General features: G+C 33.5%; 1 protein-coding gene across 2 annotated transcripts in view; it reads left to right on the forward strand.

Moving 5' to 3' along the window:
* Positions 1 to 693: 693 nt before the first annotated feature.
* Positions 694 to 19,728, forward strand: part of dpr8 (defective proboscis extension response 8) — a 1,303,531-nt gene continuing 1,284,496 nt past the window's right edge. Inside the window, exon 1 of one of the 2 annotated variants that reach the window (XM_073976012.1) lies at positions 694 to 2,482. The gene's annotated coding sequence lies outside the window, so the exon portion shown is untranslated. The remainder of the gene's footprint in view (positions 2,483 to 19,728) is intronic. The other variant, XM_073976014.1, reaches the window with a different exon arrangement.

A 19,728-nucleotide genomic window follows, 5' to 3' on the forward strand; every position in this document is an offset into this window, starting at 1 on the left:
GCCCTTAATACCTTTCGCCTTTATTACTGGTCAATTATACCAAGTCTATACTGTACAATAAACATGTCTTGTTGTTGTTGTTGTTTCTGTTGAGCGATAAAAGCAACAGCATAAAATCTCTGATTGTTTGATAAAATATACCTTGAACTTGTTTTTCCTTCTCAAACCGATAAACAAACAATAACGAGAGCACACACAATAAACCAGCCGAACATAAAGATGTGCCAAATTTCATATATCACACACATACATAACCTTACCTAAAGGCATTGTGTTTCACTTCCCTCTTGGTGCGGTTCAAAATTCCATCACATTGCAACTCTACACAAATTAAAGGACCTGCGCAAATTAACACCCCATTCACATCTCCACAGTGATTTGTTTACGATTTGCTCAGTAGGTTAGAAATGTCAAATTTCGTCAATTGTCGTTAAGTAGAAAAAAGCGGCTGAAAAATAAAGAGATACAAGTGAAAAGAGAGAACAAGGATTCGGAAAATTCTCTCATGGAATTTCTCTCTTTGGCATTCGTTGTGTTATCTTTCGTTGGGCATAAGAGATGCAATTGTTTTGATTTTGTTCTCTTCGAAAGACCGACACCGTTCGTTCGTAACAGGCAGCCTGCTGCAAACTCTTTGTTGTTTAATTCGCTTATAACAATTGGCCGAGTTTTTCTTGCAAAAATGAGCTCGTTTAGTTTCGTTAAGGGTATCAACGTTAACGGTTTAACAAGAACGTGATTTTAAAGAAATTTTATTGCGAAAAAATCGCGTCGGTAATTCTTTGGTAATTAGGATTAATCGATAAGAATCGTGGAAGTCCTGCAACTTCAAATGTGGCAAAAAATAAAGCCTACATTAGGGCACTATTGAGTGTTTTCTGAGAAAATAGAAGCCTACGGAAAATTATTAGTTGGAAAGTGAAATTTGCAATTTCATTAATCAGTGAGACGACGTACGTATGGTGTTATTTAACCTTTTTCCTTCGTTGTGAAAACTCGGTCAACATAAAATGCAACGAGCACAAGAAAGGACAACATAAGTGTTAAACAAAAAATACGCACATAGAAAGAAGCAACTCAAACACAGTGAATGCTAAACGGGGGAGAATATTTGACACAATTGTTCATCACAACAAAAAACGAAACACAAAACAAGGAACAAATATCACGGAATTAAAAAGCAATTTATTTAGATATCAAGGAAAACAACAACAAAAGTTGTTGCATATTTTTGGGGATTAACCAAAACAATACATAAAAGCTAGCATATTTTATGGCGTTCGGAATTGATACCATAAAATTAAAGCTTTATGTTGTTACCCAATACAACACAATTACAATACAATTCAAAACAAAACATTCTCTTGTTCGGAAGCTATTCCCGTGTATGTTGCCGCATTATATAGTGCAATAAAAACAAACAATGAAAGCATATCTTTAGGCGTACTCAAGCAAATTATAATTCGAAAAACATTAAAAGTCGAAAGATTTCCCAACTGAATGAAAATTGTGTTTCAAACGAAACGGATTTTACATCAGAAAATAAATTTTTATACCAAAAATAAAAACATCTCTCACACCTACACATGTAAATTGCAGCTTAAAGGCAGTTGTTGTTGTTGTTGGTCGTGGTGGTGCTGCTGAATAAATTGAATGAGAACAAAAAGTACGTTTATATGTACGTACGTACGTATTTTGACATAGCAACCACATTAAGTCTACAATGTGGTTTTGACTTAATTTATGCCCGAAACAAATTCTCAATAATTTGAAAAACCAGATTCCAACACAAATCAACAGCGTAGAAACATAAACACAAATAAATTCGCACCCGCACATCACAACATCATATGTGGAATTTTCCAATTACATTTTGTTTACATCTCGACGAGTGTAGAAGTTAATTTACATTTTGTGCACCCAATTCAGATGATATGTAAATCAGTTCCATGAAGAGAATAAAAATACCAAACACATTCAAATCATAGAAGTGGAAATACGCGAAAAACGATCATATCGTTAACTGAACAAAAAAGAAAACAACTACCAATGGGATTTCAATTGATAAACCAGCTTTTAGGCAATTTGTTGAATTAAATAATTTGGTGTTAAAAGTCGAAACTTAATTATCGGATAAAATATAAATGTTCCAAAGCAAAAGATTGCCAATACAAAATTATATGAAATAACTTAATAAAAACTTAAAACACGTAAAATTTAATTTAAAGCATACATTCAGGTGGTGGTGATACTTTTTGATTACAAAAAGGTGTAACTAAATAAGTGCAATAAAAACATCTAAATTTTTACTGAAAAAAGAGAATGAGTTAACATAAATAGTTTCCCGGAATTATAAGAAAATCATATAATAATACAAAAAATCAAAGTATACTTATTGGCGTCTCGAAAATAATTGCATAGTGTATAGTTTGTGGATAAAATGAAAAAAATGTGCAACTGAAATCTAACTGAAATAAAAAAGGTAATGTTTTATTTATACATTTCATACAATTTTTAATAATTCCTACCACCCTTATAAATTTTGTGGTTTTAATATAATGGCGCAAAATGAATAAGTATATGTAATATGCATAGGTTTCATCGCTTTGGATGTTTTAAAATGTTTAAAAATTTCTTAAAAATGCATAGTGTATATTTTTGAGCAGAAAATAGCTTAAGCTCTTAGGAATGTAAATTTTCTGTTGGGGGCGGGGCGAAAACCGGTATATAAAAATAATTTAAGAACATTAAGTTAGAGTGTTTTATTTATAAATGAACTAAAAACTAGAAAATCATTTTTCTATTAGCATCAAAAAGTATATTCTTCTTCATGATGGTATCCCTCAAATAAAACACTTGCCGTTTGTTGTCATTTTATTTTGTCGCTATTTAAATCCAAGCGATGTATTTGAGATATCCCATCATGAAGAAGAATTATTTTCTAGTTTTTAATGCATTTATAAATCGGGTGGTATAGGAAAAATTGACCCATATTGGTTTTGGTTTCATATTCTTGTATTATCACCCAAATATGAAAAGGTTGCAAAGTTTAAGTTCGATTGGTCAACTGCAACTGTGCTAAAAATTAGTTACTATATTTGAAATAAACAGACAGCAAAGCAAGTTTAATAAAAAACAAGTAAAAAAGTGTCAGTCGGCATTGCCGACAGATATACATAAACCCTCAGCCAATGTGAAGTGAAACTTTCACCTACGGACAGATCGAATGTATTTAAGGTCTCTTCAGAATTTTGTGGCCCTTTTTGGACATTTGAACTTGCCGACAAAAATGTGGATTAGGAATTAACTGCACTAAGACACAAATGTTGAACCTTTGTGGGGGAGGTACCCTTAGGGAGGACCGATATTTTTGAAGTTTAACAAAATTTTGACAAAACATTTGGAGATCCAAAGTTTGGACCAAATTGGTTGCCCCATTCAAGTGATATCGTCGTAGCATTTTAGTGACATTTTTTAAATATTGGGGAGAAGTACCGGAAGTTGTGGACCGGTATTGCCCCATGAAACTAAGTTTGGATATAATATGACGAAGACCAAATGTTGGGCCAAATCGGTTGAACAGTTAGAGAGTTATCATGCTCTCCGACAGCCACATATGGTGACATAGGGATTTTTTACAACTTTCGGGCTGTTTTCTCTTAAGAAATTTGGACAAAATATTAAGAAAGTCAAATTTTGGACCGAATCGGTTGATTCGTTCGAGAGTTATTGTGCGCACCAGCCAGCCAGACAGACAGACGGACGGACATGGCAAAATCAACTCCAAATTGTCTGAAACTGATTTCGTCCAAACATACTTGAGGTCTAAAACCATTATTTCGCTGAGACACATTTTGCCTGTATGAAAGTGTATATCACCAATATTTTTGAAAATTTAACATAGCTGAAGCCAAGGTTTACCCTTTTAGAACCCGCGACTTGTGATTGTATATTATACAAATTAAATATTTTTGTATAAAATGAAATGTTTTTGGACATGGCAAAAAATATTGGACTTAAAAGATAATTTGCGTGGAAGCTATGGCAACATTTATGTTAAAAACTGGGTAAAAATGGGTTGAAGCTAGAGTTGGGTAATCTAGTTCCTAGTTCCTTGTACTAGTTCCAAAACGTATGAGTAACATCATGAAATATAACGTGTGATGTTAAGTATACGCAGTTTGTTCAAAGAAAAAAAGTGGGCCTTGGGAACTGCGAAGTGAACTAGATCGTTCCAAATAGTTCCTTTGGCACAACTCTAGTTGAAGCCAATATGTCTTTTTATACCCTATACCACAATGTGGAAAAGGGTATTATAAGTTTGTTTTGGTAAAAATTCATGTAACACCGCGAAATATTCGTCGGAGACCCCCAATGTGGTATACCAATCTTCATATCTCGACGAGATAAAGCGATTTTGAGATGTGTGTCCGTCCGTCAGTCCGTCCGTCCGTCCGTCCGTCCGTCCGTCTGTCCATTATAAATTGTAAACACGCTCCAGGCCGCAATTATGGACCGATCGTCACGAAATTTTGTATGGAGGTCGGGTTCAGATCAGAATAGATCCCTATTCTTATTGGTGATGATCGCGAAATATTTAGCGGGTGAAATGGACCAAAAACATAATATTTATCCAAGTTTCTAGCGGCTCTGTAGGTCTCAATAATAGTCCGATCAACGCGTAATTTTAAATAAGGTAAGAGTATATCACAAAGGAGAAGGTTGCAATTTGAGATGGCGATCGGATAATATTTAGAGGGTTTAATGGACCAAAACTTTTGTGTGAAAATTGTGAAAATTTTTAATATACAGTTTATATCTTAATTCCTGGAAGTGACATTCCGGACAAGTGAGATATACTTGAAAGTGGAACGCTTGACCTTTCAATTGATGCCAATTATATTGGTGTGCATGATCAGATAACAGAGTTACAGCCTAATATATTCCGTTATTTGTTTGTAGTGTAATAATAAACTCGCTAGAAGTCGCAATTATACATCAATAGTCACGAAATTTTGCACCGGGTAAGAGTATAGGTCGAAAAAGATGCCTACAATTTTGAATGATGATCTGATATTCTTTAGCGGGTGAAATGGACCATTACTTTTGTATGAAAAATATAAAATTTTATTTATGGTCAATATTTTAATTCCTTGAGGACATATATATTTCGCAAAGTAGCCTACATATGGGAAAAACTACTGACTTTTCCTCTGATGTAAATTGCAATAAAGTGTTTGCTAGATAACGGACCTACTGCCTAATATATAATGGGTTCCGTGTAGAGAACCACATTTTTATCCCATGCTACATATTGTCTCTCCAAAAGTTTGTGTAACACCACGAAATATTTGTCCTAGACCTCTTATTTGGTAAGCCAAAATTCATATCTCCACGAGATAAAGCGATTTAGCGATGTGTGTCCGTCCATTACAAATTGTAAACAAGCTTAAGGCCGCAATTAGGGACCGATTGTAACGAATTTTTTAAGGAGGTTGGGTTCGGGCTAGAATAGAAATTATTAGTTTTTGTTGATGATCGTGAAATGTTCAGGGGATGAAATGGACCAAAAACAAAATTTTAACCAATTTTGTAGCGGCTCTGTAGGTCAAAATAATAACCCGCAAAATTTTAAACAAAGTTTGAGTTTATGATGAAGAAGAAGCGCACAAACCAACGTGAAGATCAGATAATACTTAGCGGGTTAAATGGACTGAAACTTTTGTGTGAAATTGGTAAAAATTTCAATAACATAGCGGTTAAACAACGGAAGTAGTAGTAGTATATAAGTGGGTTTCATTACATTTTAGTTTGTGGGAACTAAATTTTCCTTTCCTGCTACAAAAATGTCTTTGTCATGCTAGATAACTTTGTGGTTTTGGTCATAAGTATTATACATTACATCTCTGATATTTGATAATTAAATTTTCACAATCATTGAAAAGAAGTTCCGTGGAGAGCGATTGTCCAGGGATAGTGGTATAGGGTATCCCATGGTCGGCTCCGTCCGACTATAGACTTTTCTTACTTGTTTTTCTATCGATTTGTGAGTAAACCACACTTCTCTCGATTTTCCTGTCTCTCGGTAAAAGTAGAAGCAAACTAAATAAGGATCATCTAACTAATGTATTACTTTTCAAAATTTGAACTGCTTCTGCCATTAAATGATGCTGACATTTTGAAGCCAGATTTACAGTGTTTTTTTGAAACTGTCTTCTAATTTCATTCCGCAAACAGGGTTTTCAAAAAATCATATATAGGATTGTAGTACTTGCGATTCTGAGTTATTTGATGCGTATATTGTGAATGTAGTCTGCACAGCTTCATAGAAATCTGCATCCAAATGCGGAAATTTTGTGCGAACATTTTTCTAAAAATCATATTTTTCGGATCTAATATTTGCAATTGTCTCTAGAAAACCTCGTTCTCCATTGCACATTTTAGTTTTTTACGTTCCGGATGCAATAGATCATTCCTCGTGAAAATCCATCTACTAAAACGCGAGTTACCAAAAATTCCAAAGTAGAAAAATCACCTAAAATTGTTTTTTAAAAATATCGCGTATTTTATCGCGTTTCCTGTGGCTAGTTTCTACTGCAATGAAAAAACTAGTGCAGCATCTTCGTTTTAGCGGAAACAGAGATTTGAAAACTTCACTGATAAGGAAGCTACATTCATTTTATCCCAAAAAATAGTGTGTGATGCTATATCCACGGTTCTTGATTGATCGCCTTCAAATATATATATGTATATCGACACTGAAATCGGATGCGGACAAAAATTGTATGCACTTTGCGCAAATTAGCGATTTTTTATAGGGTTTTTAATGCTAAGGTGCAGCCGATGCTACATTTTAGAGTCCAAATTATATTTCGAAAAATATATACAATTTAATAGATATGGTCTTGCTGTACATGAAAATCACATGCGGACAAAATGATTTTGATAAGTACGCGATTTACACGTATTTTAAAATGCATATAAATTAAAATGGGTTATTTGACCTCTATTTCCATTTCAGAAGCTCTGAGATATATCCTCATCAACCCAATTACCTTCCCTAATGGGAAAGATTTAATATGAATCTCAATAAAGCAAAATCCGTATATTTTAATGGGAGATTTAAGCAAAATAAAAGAAGTATTCCTATAGATTTTTACAATATTTTCTGCTACATAATGCATGTGAAAAAATATTTTTTCAAACAAAAAATTATTTTTTTGACCAACATATGTGATTATTCTGGCTGTAACATCGAAACTATAACACCAATCTGTGAGATTGTAGTCTCATTTGATTCGCCGTGAAGTTTTGATCCACAACAAATTTTTATGTAATTTTATGACCACCAAATGGGACTTAATTTTGAAAAAAAAAAATTGACTTATATTCAATAATTTATCAATTTTATGTACATTCCGCGAATTCGGTGTAACATTTTGCAGGTATTATGCAATCTACTAGCTGAAGTCACTTCGAGAGAACTTTTAGGTAACAATTGTGCTCATTAAAATAATTAGAGTTTTTATAATATTTTCTTTCTTAAAAAGCGAAATAAAACCGCCATAACTTTTGTCCGCAACAACCAAAAATTGGCTCGCGACCAGATTCGTACTGGGAATTTTTTTCTTAACCTACATATCAAAAATCGTTGATGTAGCGCGAAAAAAAAATTATCCTTTTTTCTGAAATGGAATATGAAATAATTGACAATATTCGTGATATACCCTCGTTAGCATTAATGCTGAGGGTATAAAAATTAGTAAAAAATGAGTTACAGTGTTTTTTATAAATGCACTAAAAACTAGAAAATAATTTTTCACTTAGCCTCAATAAGTATATTCTTCTTCATGATGGAATCTTTCAAATAAATAATTTTGTCACCACTTTTATTTAAATGCAATCACTTTAGATAATTGGTTATTATTCGACCTTTTTCAACTTTTTTTTAAATAATAAGACTTCAGGTACTAAGTTAATTGACTCCAGTACAGGAATTGGTAATAGGCTGATGGGTCTATATGAGGTTATCATATTTTCCGGTTTGTTGGGTTTTAATATCATAATAATTTTTGCACATTTCCAAGGCGTAGGGAAAGGGGACAATCTTAAAATCGAATTGAACAGAACCGTCATATACACGTATCCTTTTTCTGGCAACGCCTTGATAACAATGGATTTATTAATAACTTCCTGTATTCGGAAAGGTTTTATTGGAAAATCCATTGGGCAGGGAACATCTAGAAAATTCATAATATCTATATCATCCTGAGTCTGAGATAATGATACAGAAGAAAATATTTGTTCTAAGTATGTCTTAAAAGCAGTAGTTTTGCTTTTTTCAGACCTGCTCCAAACGCTATGCTGGTCTTTGAAATTTGATTTAGAACATTTCTTCTTTTGACATAATCCCCTAAATGTGAAGTATTTTAGGAGATTTTGACTCAGTATGGAATAAATTTTAATTAAGAGCCTAAACGTTTAACAAATAATTTCTACCTATAATATCTAATTTTGTAACGTTCTTTTCTTTACAAAGTATTTTTCTTTGATATCTAGTTTGTTCTGGGACTTACAGTGAAATTTTGTGTAGAATATTTCTTATTTCAGCACTTTTCGTCTAAAACTAAATTTCATGTTACTTTCATGCATCAACTCGAAAAAAGAATAAAACAAGTTTATTAAAAAATATTTGGGTGTTTTGTTGGCAAACTTGATGTATATATTTTCTTGATATATATTGCAAAGACGTATTTCATTTATTCGGCGTTTTCTATCTAGAATGAAGTTTTGTGGGATAAAACTTAATAAACTCAGATAAAGTACAACATTAACCCTAAAAATTGATTTTACTTTTGGCAAATTCCGGGCGTTTAGGTACGATTTAAAGTTTTGGTGCATCCGAGGACCTATAGTAAAATTTTATGACACAACATTTTGTGGAATATTTTGATCTGATACGATGAAATTTTAAAGGAGTTTTTAAACGTTATTGAAAAAAAAGGACCAACATGAGCCGTTTAGTGACTCGCATGAGGGTTATTTTTTTCATAAAAAGATACACCGCATTGTTGTCTGCAATACTGCCAAAGACACTTTATACCTAAAATGCAAGGATTCCAAGGAATCTGATGTCGAATATTTCAAAACCTCTAAAAATGGGCGGAACTTGCCACACCTATTTAGGTTACTTTCCGACCTAAACTTTCAAAACTACGATACACGTGTCTTCTCTTTTTTGGGTACTCTTTCATAATCTGTGCGGGGTTTCTTGTAATTTTAAAAAAAGTGCAATTTTGTTGTACTGTGTAATTAAACTCCAAACTTTTTTAAGCCGGCCGCGAGAATGTACAAATAACTTTTGTACATACTTTCGGCTCATGTCGAGGCGCTGGAAAATTTGATCATTAAAAATAAATCTTCAACTAGAATTTCCAGCTGCCTAAGTAAATAAATATTTTATTACCATTATAAGTTCTTATCATAAATGGTAAATTAGGTTTACATATTTCGTGAACACATTAAATAGAAGATAGTCTTCAAGATCTCACATGCAGCGGTAGCTGTTATCACTAGTGTCGTGTGGACATTACGTGTTGCAAATACGAGCGCTCGCACTTAAGGTTTTATGACCCTTATTATGACATACACGATGTGGGAAAATTCTTCATTGATCAACGGGTTATTTGGTTTGGTCAATGAAGAGTTTAGAGATAAGAATTATTGATTGTCAAGGTTAAGAAATATTTTGTAAACTAGCAAATAAGTTGTAAATATTTTGAATAAAATGAGTGTCTTACAACCACTCAAACTAAGCAGACCGCCTGCTTAATTTTATTAATCTATCTACAGACTAGCTGCGGCAGTCTGTTGTATGCACCGAGCATCCCGTACGACTTTAATATTTACATTGGATTTGTCGATATATTTATTTTTTCGGAAAGCCAATACTTCTCGATAAGATATCCGAACATTTTTCAATAATCAAAAAAAAGTTTTTTTTTCGTTTTGTAATGAATAAACTAATAAATGTCAATGTACGATCCAAGGGTATATTATTTTTCGGATAGTTCAAATCTTTATTTAAAACCAAATTTGTTTTTCCAAATAGTCTGGCTTAATCCCATTGTTGTTGTTTTATTATTTTAAAACAACTGATTTATTAGTGGAAAAAGGTTGGTAGTAGCATATAGTTTATCTGTCCTCGAACTTTTAACTTCTCACATGTAATGTGTTTTTCACAGTGATGAGCTTTTTTCTAATTCAACCCTGCATAGCTTCCACAACAAACGCTTTTTAGTGCGGCCTTTGAAAGTTTTTATATAACGTTTGTCATTTCGTTTGTAACTTACGAAATAATACCTTAAGAAGCAATAAGTGGATAACATATTATTGAAATGTGTAATTTTACCGCCCGATTTAGTCTAGTTGATTTGATAGTTTGAGTTAGTCTCATGGGGGAAAGTATTAAAAGTTCGGCTTATCACAACTTACTAAATTTTCAACTCATTAAAAATGCCTTTAAATTTTATGATTATTATTGAAATAAAACTTTCATTTCCTTGTTTTGACATCTCTTCTTGGTACATGCTAACTATTACATATACATCGTTCATAATCATTTCCTGTATGTTCCTATGTGTGTGGAAAAAGTAATTACGATTAAATCTTTTAAAATCCCATCCCAACGCCATGCCTAAAATAAATTGCAAACTCCCCAACCCAAGCAAAATTATTGAAAATTCCAATAAAGTCATAAACATCTAAAGTTTTCAAAATATTAAAAAACGACATTTCATAATTGAATGTGCGAAGTTTGCTTTTGTTGTCACTTCCACACCGAACTCAATTTACTAAATGTACATAAATATATTGATATAGCGTTTGTTATTCCCTCCTACAGTTTACAGGTGTTTTCTTATGTTGCTTGTGAAATAATCTTAACTATAAAATTTAAGGTTATGTTTGTTTTGACGGCAACTGCCTCTTTAAATCATGAACACACGCACAATGACATTTCAAGGCCTTCAACTAAAAGTGGTGTGTGCTCCTGTTGTTGTTTTCTCAGGCTACATGTACAACATCATAAAAAATTCTCTGAGGACATTTTAATGTTATTCTGGCAAATAATTTAATAGCTGATCTTTCAAAACAATATTCAGCAAGTCAGGAAAAATTAACATGTTTTATGAAAATAAAACGAAATATTAGTAAGAGCAAAAAGTGAACAGCAACGTAGCCACAAAAATATGAAGAAAAACTTTTAAAAATATTCAAAAACTTTGTTAGAAAAAAAAAAAACAACGAAACAAAAATAAAAAATATAAACAACATGGACAACAAATGAGAATATAAAAATTGTCAGCGCCAGTAAATTGTCACATCCTCCAACCAAAAAAATGAAATCCTGAAAAATATGAAAACATATGGTCACGCCAACGAAAAGTTGTTAGGCAAAGTTTTTACTAAAACAAATGACATGAGTTGTGGAAGTTTTAGAACAACAACAACCAAATAAGAATTTTAAATAAATGTATCGTTGTCTAGGCTTTAAATTTTTAAAAAGTGATATATTGTATAGTATATTTTGAAGATAGTAGTATAGAATACAAATTTTTTTACACACATACATAGGTAGATAAAAAAGTGTGGTTATTCTTTCAGCCAAAACTCAGAATGAATTTCTATATGCTTCGGTCTTCTAGGCTTCCAGATACCAAGTAGACGTTTTGGTCTACCTTTCTACTTGATCCGTCAGCAGAATCAAATTCAAAGGAATTGTTTGTCAAATGCCCTTATTTATGACAAAAATATGTTTAAAAATTTAAAAATGGGCTTAAATACATTCTTGTTATTTTGGATATTTTTTTAAATGAACCTATATATATCTGTGTACAGCTTGAGGGTATGATTGTTATTATCTTCTTTCTAATTTTAAGCAAGCATACGCACTGGGGTTCCAATGTTAAAAATAACAAGTAAGAGCGGCGTTAAGTTCGGCCGGGCCAAACGTTTTATACCCTCCACCACGAACTGTTTTGAAGTGTAGGAACGTTTATGAAAGTTTTAAACTCTTCCTCTTATTGCAGGAGTTGTACATATGTCTCAACTGATAATACATACTCCCTTCAAAACAGCTCATATGGGGCGTCATCGTTGTTCTTTCCAAAACATGGAGCAATATTTACAATTTTCCGAATTTAGCGAAATACATATAATTGGGCAATACCGGCTAGACCAAAACCAGGATATTCTGGATTTGAATATATATATATATATATATATATATATATATATATATATATATATATATATATATATATATATATATATATATATATATGTATATGTATATTTCCTTTATTTATAAAACGTTACATAGTTTAAATTAAAATAAACTTGTAAATTATATAAAAGTTCACGAGGAACATAGGGCGTCTACAAATTCTATCCATCTTTGTCGATCGTTAGCTAGAATTGAAGACTGCAAGAGAGACATTCCTCTTCACAACACGGAGCCATGTATTTCAAGGCCTGCCAGGATTTCGATGGCCTTGTGGGTTCCAATGTAGAGCTTGTCTTGAGATTTCACTAGGAGGTTTCCTCAAAATGTGCCCAATCCATGTCCATTTGCGTCTGCTGACTTCAGTTCTATTGGATTGCAGTTCGCCATAATGTAAAGTTGCTCATTAGTAACACAGTTAGGCCAAAAAATTCACAGGATTTGTTTCAGGCATCTATTGTAAAAGGCTTGAATCTTCCTAAGAGAGAACTGTGTTGTACTCCAGGTACTGCAACCATACAAACGGACAGATTTTACAAAGCTATTGAAAATGTTGAGCTTTGTTTTTGTTGATATGTTTGCTTTCCAGATTTTGTGTAGAGAATGGAAAGCTGTCCTCCGTCTTTGCAGATTGTGCTTCCTAGGTAAGAGAAGCGGTTGACATCTTCGATGAGCTGCCTCAGTTTCTAGTTATTTTATGACCACTAGAATAACTAGTTATTCTGTCTGCCCGAGTTGAACCCACGAACCCTCCGATTTCTAGCCAAAGACACTAGACACTATGCCACGCACACGAATATTAAGGGTTGCTTAAGAACTTAAATGTGCAGTGCACATGTGCACCACGAACTGTTATTTTTTAATTAACAAAAACTCGCGTGCCGACGGTGAGCGTTGAACACACAACCCTAGGATTTATAGTCGGACACACACACATTGTACCAACGTGCTCATTACTTAGTGAGGAGTAAATTAAGTAGCTTTGCCATGTAAATTTTTTTAAGGAGTAGCCCATTACTTTTCAGTTTACTTGTAATGCGAAAAGAAGCTTGTTTAAATTACTTTGTAATGGGTTACGTAATGACTAACGGATCCGAATTTTTGCTGGGTACGGTTCTATGGGGGCTATTTGAGTCCACATCTTTCAAAATACCGAAAATCGGGAAGTACCGTTCTATAGGGGCTATATGAGGACGTCGATCTATACCGACTAATTTCACATGGAAATTTGTAAACTTCCAGCATTAATCTTCTACCAAATTTCAGACATTTTGGTGGGAGGTACCGTTCAAGGGGGCTATATGAAGGCGTGGACCTTATACCACCAACGAAGACTAAATTACCATATTTTAGCCATTTCGCTGGGATATTGAGGACACAACCTCCAACATACCGAAAATCGGGAGGTACCGTTCTATGGGGACTATACGAAGACATGGATCTTTACCCACAAATTTCAGGTTGAAATTTTTGCACCCCACTTAACACTAAATACCACATTTCAGCCATTTCGGTGGAATATTGAAGACACAACCTTCACTATAATATGAAGGCCGTTGACCAATACCGACAAATTTCAGGTGAAAAGTTTTATAGCTTCAACGAAGACTAAGTACCACATTTCTGCCGTTTTGGTGGAATATTGAGGCCAAAATTTTTATAGTTCAGAAAATCGGGAGATAAAGTTCTATGGGGGCCCTAAGAAGACGGGAACCTATACCAACAAATTTCAGGTGGAAAGTTTTGTACCCCCAACGAAGATTAAAGATTAAGTATCAAATTTCAGCCATTTCAGTGTTATAATGACGTTAAAACCTTCAAAATATCGAATACCGGAGGTATAGTTTTATGGGGGCTATATCAAAACGTGGATCGATACAGATACATTTTTGGCGGAAAGTTTTGTAACTCTGAAAAAGACTAAATACCAAATTTAAACAACTTCGGTATGATACCAAGGCTAAAACCTTCGCAATTCCGAAAATCGGGATTTACATTTCTATGGGGGTTATATCAAAACTTGGACCGATACCGAAAAATTTCTGGGAGAAAGTTTTGTAGCCCAAAGGAGGACTAAATACTAAATTTCAGCCATTTTGCTATGATAATATAGTTAAAACCTTCAAAATATCGAAAATCGGTATATACCTTCAAAATATCGAAAATCGGTATATACCTTCCTATGTGGGCTATATCGAAACGTGGACCAACATAAACATTTTTAGTAGAACTGTTTTGTAGCCTCTGGAGACACTAAATACCAAATTACAACTGATTCTGTGGTGAAATGGGACTTATATATGCAAAATATCTTAAAATTACGCATACTATATATGGGTGTTATATGGGGGCTATACCAAAACGTGGACCTATATAAACTATTTTTGGTAGAAATGTTTTTAAGCCTCCGGATACACAAAATGCCAAATTACAACCGATTCGGTGGTTAAATCGGATAAATATCTTAAAAATTCCTTAAAATGACGACGTGTCACGCGTCACTGAAGAAAGAAATGACTATTTCTCGGAAACGCTAATAGCTATACCAAAATGGGGACCTACATAGCCCGTTTTCAATACCAAAAGTTTTACATACATACATACATACATACAAGAGATTTTACCAAAATCTCATCCACCTACTTCAATCCGTTCGGACGCTAGAGTGATTTCCACAGACGGACGGACGGCTATATCGATAAAGAATTGCTGACCAAGAATATACATAGTTTGTAGGGTCTTAAATTATTATTTCAAGTAGTTACAAACGGAACGACAAACGTAATATAACCACCCCTTAGTTCGGTGGAGAGTTAAAAATATTATTTAAAACCCAATGAGTTAAAGCGCAGAAAATTTCATAACTCATGTATTTTTTAACAGATTTTTTTGTTTTTCCATTTTTAAAGCTTACAAAATTTCCTTTCTCGTAATAATAGCTCTGTTCCAGAACTAAAAAGTTTTTACAATTTTTACCACTTTTACACATTTTGCGTTCCCGTACACAAAATTTATATGAAAATCGTTTACAACTTTTACGACTTTTACCACTTTATAAAGTACGGGAACATGCCAAATGAAAACAGTAAAAATTACTCGTAAAAATTTAAGGGGTTACCCCTACTTATCACTTTCAAAAAATCGAAAAAATATAGGTAGTATAGAGAATGTCGCAAAACATTTTTGATTTGTTTGTAAAGAACTATATTGATACAAATTACAATCGTGTACGGGCCATGATATTTTTGTGGTACCTTTGGTAACAAGTTATGTAATACCTTAAAATATTGGACTTTCGTTTATTGATCGATTCGATAAAAATCACTGAAATCTATTTCTAAATGCCTCTAGTATTTTTACTTAATATAGCCGACTACTGTCTCTCTATTGTTTTTTTTTTTTTTATCAAAATGTTGAATTTTATGGGTCGATTCCGTATTGCGACGCGAGTCATGTCGCGTCGTCAATCGTCTCTGCGATAAAATTTAAAAATTTTACTACGTAAAGCGATAGAAAATAATCGTCGATAACAACCCAGCAAACCAATCGTACCGATATCGTAACGAAATCGGAACAAATTTCGGACGTTACGTCCGATATCTGATCCGAAATCGTAACGATATCTTAACGAAAGTTGTATGGAGTGGTTGACATAATTTCGGAACGAAATGTCGGAGCGAAATCGGATCGATTTCGGTCAGAATTCGTAACGAAATCGGAAGAAAATCCTTGGGAAATTCGGAATTCGAATTTTTTCCTCCGAATTTTCGTACAGATTTCTGCACGATTTCGGAATAATGTCGTATGAAAATCTGAGGTTCCTTCCGAACTTTCGTAAAGATTTCTGAACGATTTTGGAATAATTTCGTATGATTGTCGAAAGAAAAAAATTTTTCTCTGATGCCTCTGTTTTATTGATAAATTTTCTTTGTTATGTTTTTTATTGGAAGATTATCATTTCAAAGATATCTAATGATTTTCACTGTTGTTATCATTTTGTAGTTATAGTAGAACAATGTAAACTTTGTGTACGAATATGTTGAGTCTATCAGCACTAGCTTGAATTATTATATGTTGCATTTATATTTAAAATATTTAAAAAATGTATATGCGAATTTTATAACCAACCATTTTGTTTTCGACAACAAACTAAAATGTTGCTTGTTAGATATATACAAAAGGTGGTTAATGTGCGAAAGGAAATTTGTTTCCGACATATCGATCCGAATTCGTAACGAAATCGGAAGAAAAACATTAGCAAATTCGAAGGGAAATTTACTTCCGACATTTTCTCCGAAATCGGAACGAAATCTGAACGAATTCCCCTACGAAAAATCGTATAGAAATCGATACGAAATCTGAACGATTTTGCTTCCGAAATTGTTCCGATATGTCGGACATCCGACATTTGGTTTGCTGGGAAGTTATCGGTGATGTAGCGGAGCGTTTTTTGTTTTGATTTGAATAAATCAGAAAAAAAATATCACAGCAAGTTGTACACAAAAGTAATAGTTTTCTAAAATGATAGGCTGAGTGGAACTATTTTTTGATGATAGTGGAGAAAATATAGTTAACGTAGTATCTATCAAGCGATACTTAAGATATAAATCGAATCCTTTAGAATTGCTATCAGTATTGTGAGTGTGTTTGGTTTCCAACATTCATCAAAATAATTGTTAATTTTTTATGTTTAAAGCCTATTTTCGGAGGGATTAAAAATGACTTTAAAAAAATCCACTGATCAACAGCAATACAGCCACTCATTAAAGTGTGTGCTGCTTAAAGATTTTTTGCAGATGGAAGCGTTCAAAAATCCAATGGCAATGACTTTAACCTCGGGATGGCTCAACCCACATTGTCAAAGGTTTTAAGCGATGTTCTGGAGTTAATACAGGAAAAACTGTGTAAAATTTGGATTGTTTCCAAATTAACAGAAGAGGGAAACCATCAAAATAAATTGACGGAACACACGTACATATGTTGGTACCAAAGGAAGATGTTCGCCATTTACATCTGAATAGAAAAGGATATTTTAGTTTAAAAGTTGTGTTGGCGAGTAATATCCCAGCAAACCAGTCGTACCGACTTCGTAACGAAATCGGAACAAAATTCGGACGATACGTCCGATATCTGATCCGAAATCGTAACGATATCTTAACGAAAGTTGTATGAAGTGGTTGACATAATTTCGGAACGAAATGTCGGAGCGGCATCGGATCGATTTCGGTCCGATTTCGTAACGAAATCTGAAGAAAATCCTTGGGAAATTCGGAAAGGAAATTTCTTTCCGACATTCGTTCCGAAATCGGAACGAAATCGGTACAAAGTCTGAACTATTACCTCTCCGAAAAATCGTTTAGAAATCGGAACGAAATCTGAACGACTTTGCTTCCGAAATTGTTCAGACGTGTCGGACATCAGACATTTGGTTTGCTGGGATTTTACTATTTCTGAAAAAAATCCTAAAGTGTCCTATTAACAAATGTGAGGTTAAGAATGTGAATCTTTTGGTCTTCCGGTTTATTTCGATTCCTGCGAGTGGAGCGTACGTTGTCAATTTCTACTTCATCTTGAGGTCTTTCATTTTCTACTTCAGCAGATTGTCCAATTTCACTGTTATTATCATCCCACGTCTCTTCAATTCCGTAGATCACATCTGCAGGATTTGAAACCATATTAATTTGCAGTAAGTCTGCTACCGCTTGCTCCTTTGACGACAAAGATATTTCTTGTGATGGTCGGCCTCCTGTAGCTGTAATGTTCTTATTTTGAGACATTTTTTCTTAAGTTTGGATTTAATACGAGTTCACACTCTGTGTCATTCATCTGGTGAACGGGTTGGTGGACCACAACTATTTAATTGCTCCGCAACTTCCTTCCACACCTCATCAAAAGTGGCTTTTGGTTTCTCCAAAAAGTCCGACTCCACGAGCTACGTTTGGGTGGGCTTCCATTTTTTCAACCAGTATTTCAAATTGCTGTTTTGTAGTAATTTTTACCATTATAAGTAGTGAAACACCAAAAAACTTATATAAAATTAAATGAATTCACTTAAAATAAATGAAAATATTTGTAAAAATGCACGGCGACAGCTAATTTGTTGTCGCCGGAAAATTAACGTTACGGCGACAAAATTTGACGACGTCAGGGGAGTACTGCCATACGTAATGGAAAAATTGCATCTGGCAACGCGGCACGACTCGCGTCGCAATACGGAATCGACCCATTAATATAGCCGACTATAGCATCTCTAATACTTGTTTCTTTTATCAAAATGTTGAATTTTAAGCAATGTAACCCCAGTGCGTATGATTGTTATTAATTACAAAGAAGGTAAAACAATTACACGCACTGGGACACCAGTGCCAACGCACAATAGTTTCGGAATATATTTTCTTGAACGAAACCCCAATTCTTTGTCGTCAGTAATCATACTGAAACTAAGGAAACCAAAACAAGTTAGAAAGTATCGGTCAGCTGTGCTGACGGAGATATACACTCAGCATGAACGTGTATATACCCTCGTTACCATAAATAGTGAGGGTATAAAAATGAAAATGTTGGGGTATTTACTTTAATAATTTTTCTTTTTTATGGCACCCTAATGTTGGACCACGCCGAAAACTTTATTAGGTGGTGGTGGAAAATATACAAAAAACCAAGAAGTTAAAACACAAAACATGACATAACTGATCTATTTTTCAATTGATTTCATTGGTTGGAAAGCTAACTATATTCCCTTCTTGATGAAAGTAAATAATTACATTGTTTGGTATCTTCAACGCAGCCTAGAGCACGAGAAAAATTATTTTTATTTTTTAATGCGTTTTTATCATCCTATAACCACTACAATTTAGCCATGTGTTAACCGATTTAAAAAAAAACCAAACCAAAGACATAATTCTCCCCTTTTAAAGAAAAAGTAAGCTGAATATATTCGTTGTGGAAAAAATAAGTTATGCCCCTTTAAAGTTGAAAATACAAAAAACCCCGTTTTTCGCTACATTTATTGTTATAAAATCAAAAAACGAAGTGACCCAAAGAAACAAAAGGTATTTTCGTCTTTTTAATGGACTTCCAACAATACCGAATTTATGCATCAGAACTCTTGCAAAAAAATTTTGTCAACTTTTGTATCACAGTGTCATTATTCATACATCTCTTATAGCATGGTGCTGTATACATAACTACACTTATTGTAAATTTGGATAACACGTAAAAAGATGTATCTCAAAAATTATTTAATGTTATTCGTATATCAATTATTAATAAATTGGAATAAATACCTCCAAAAAAAGAATAACTCAAAATATTTTCTACGGCTCCTTGTTTTCAAAACTGGTTGCATATCCAGCTATTGTGAGAAAATAATATTCTTTTATGTCACAAAACTTTACTATTTTACCAGAATTGATAGAGTCCGTGCAAGCCAACTACAACATCCA

Source organism: Musca autumnalis, unplaced genomic scaffold (genome assembly GCF_047663935.1).
Source record: "Musca autumnalis isolate F117 unplaced genomic scaffold, ASM4766393v1 scaffold_3, whole genome shotgun sequence".
In the NCBI taxonomy this organism is placed as follows: domain Eukaryota; kingdom Metazoa; phylum Arthropoda; class Insecta; order Diptera; family Muscidae; genus Musca; species Musca autumnalis.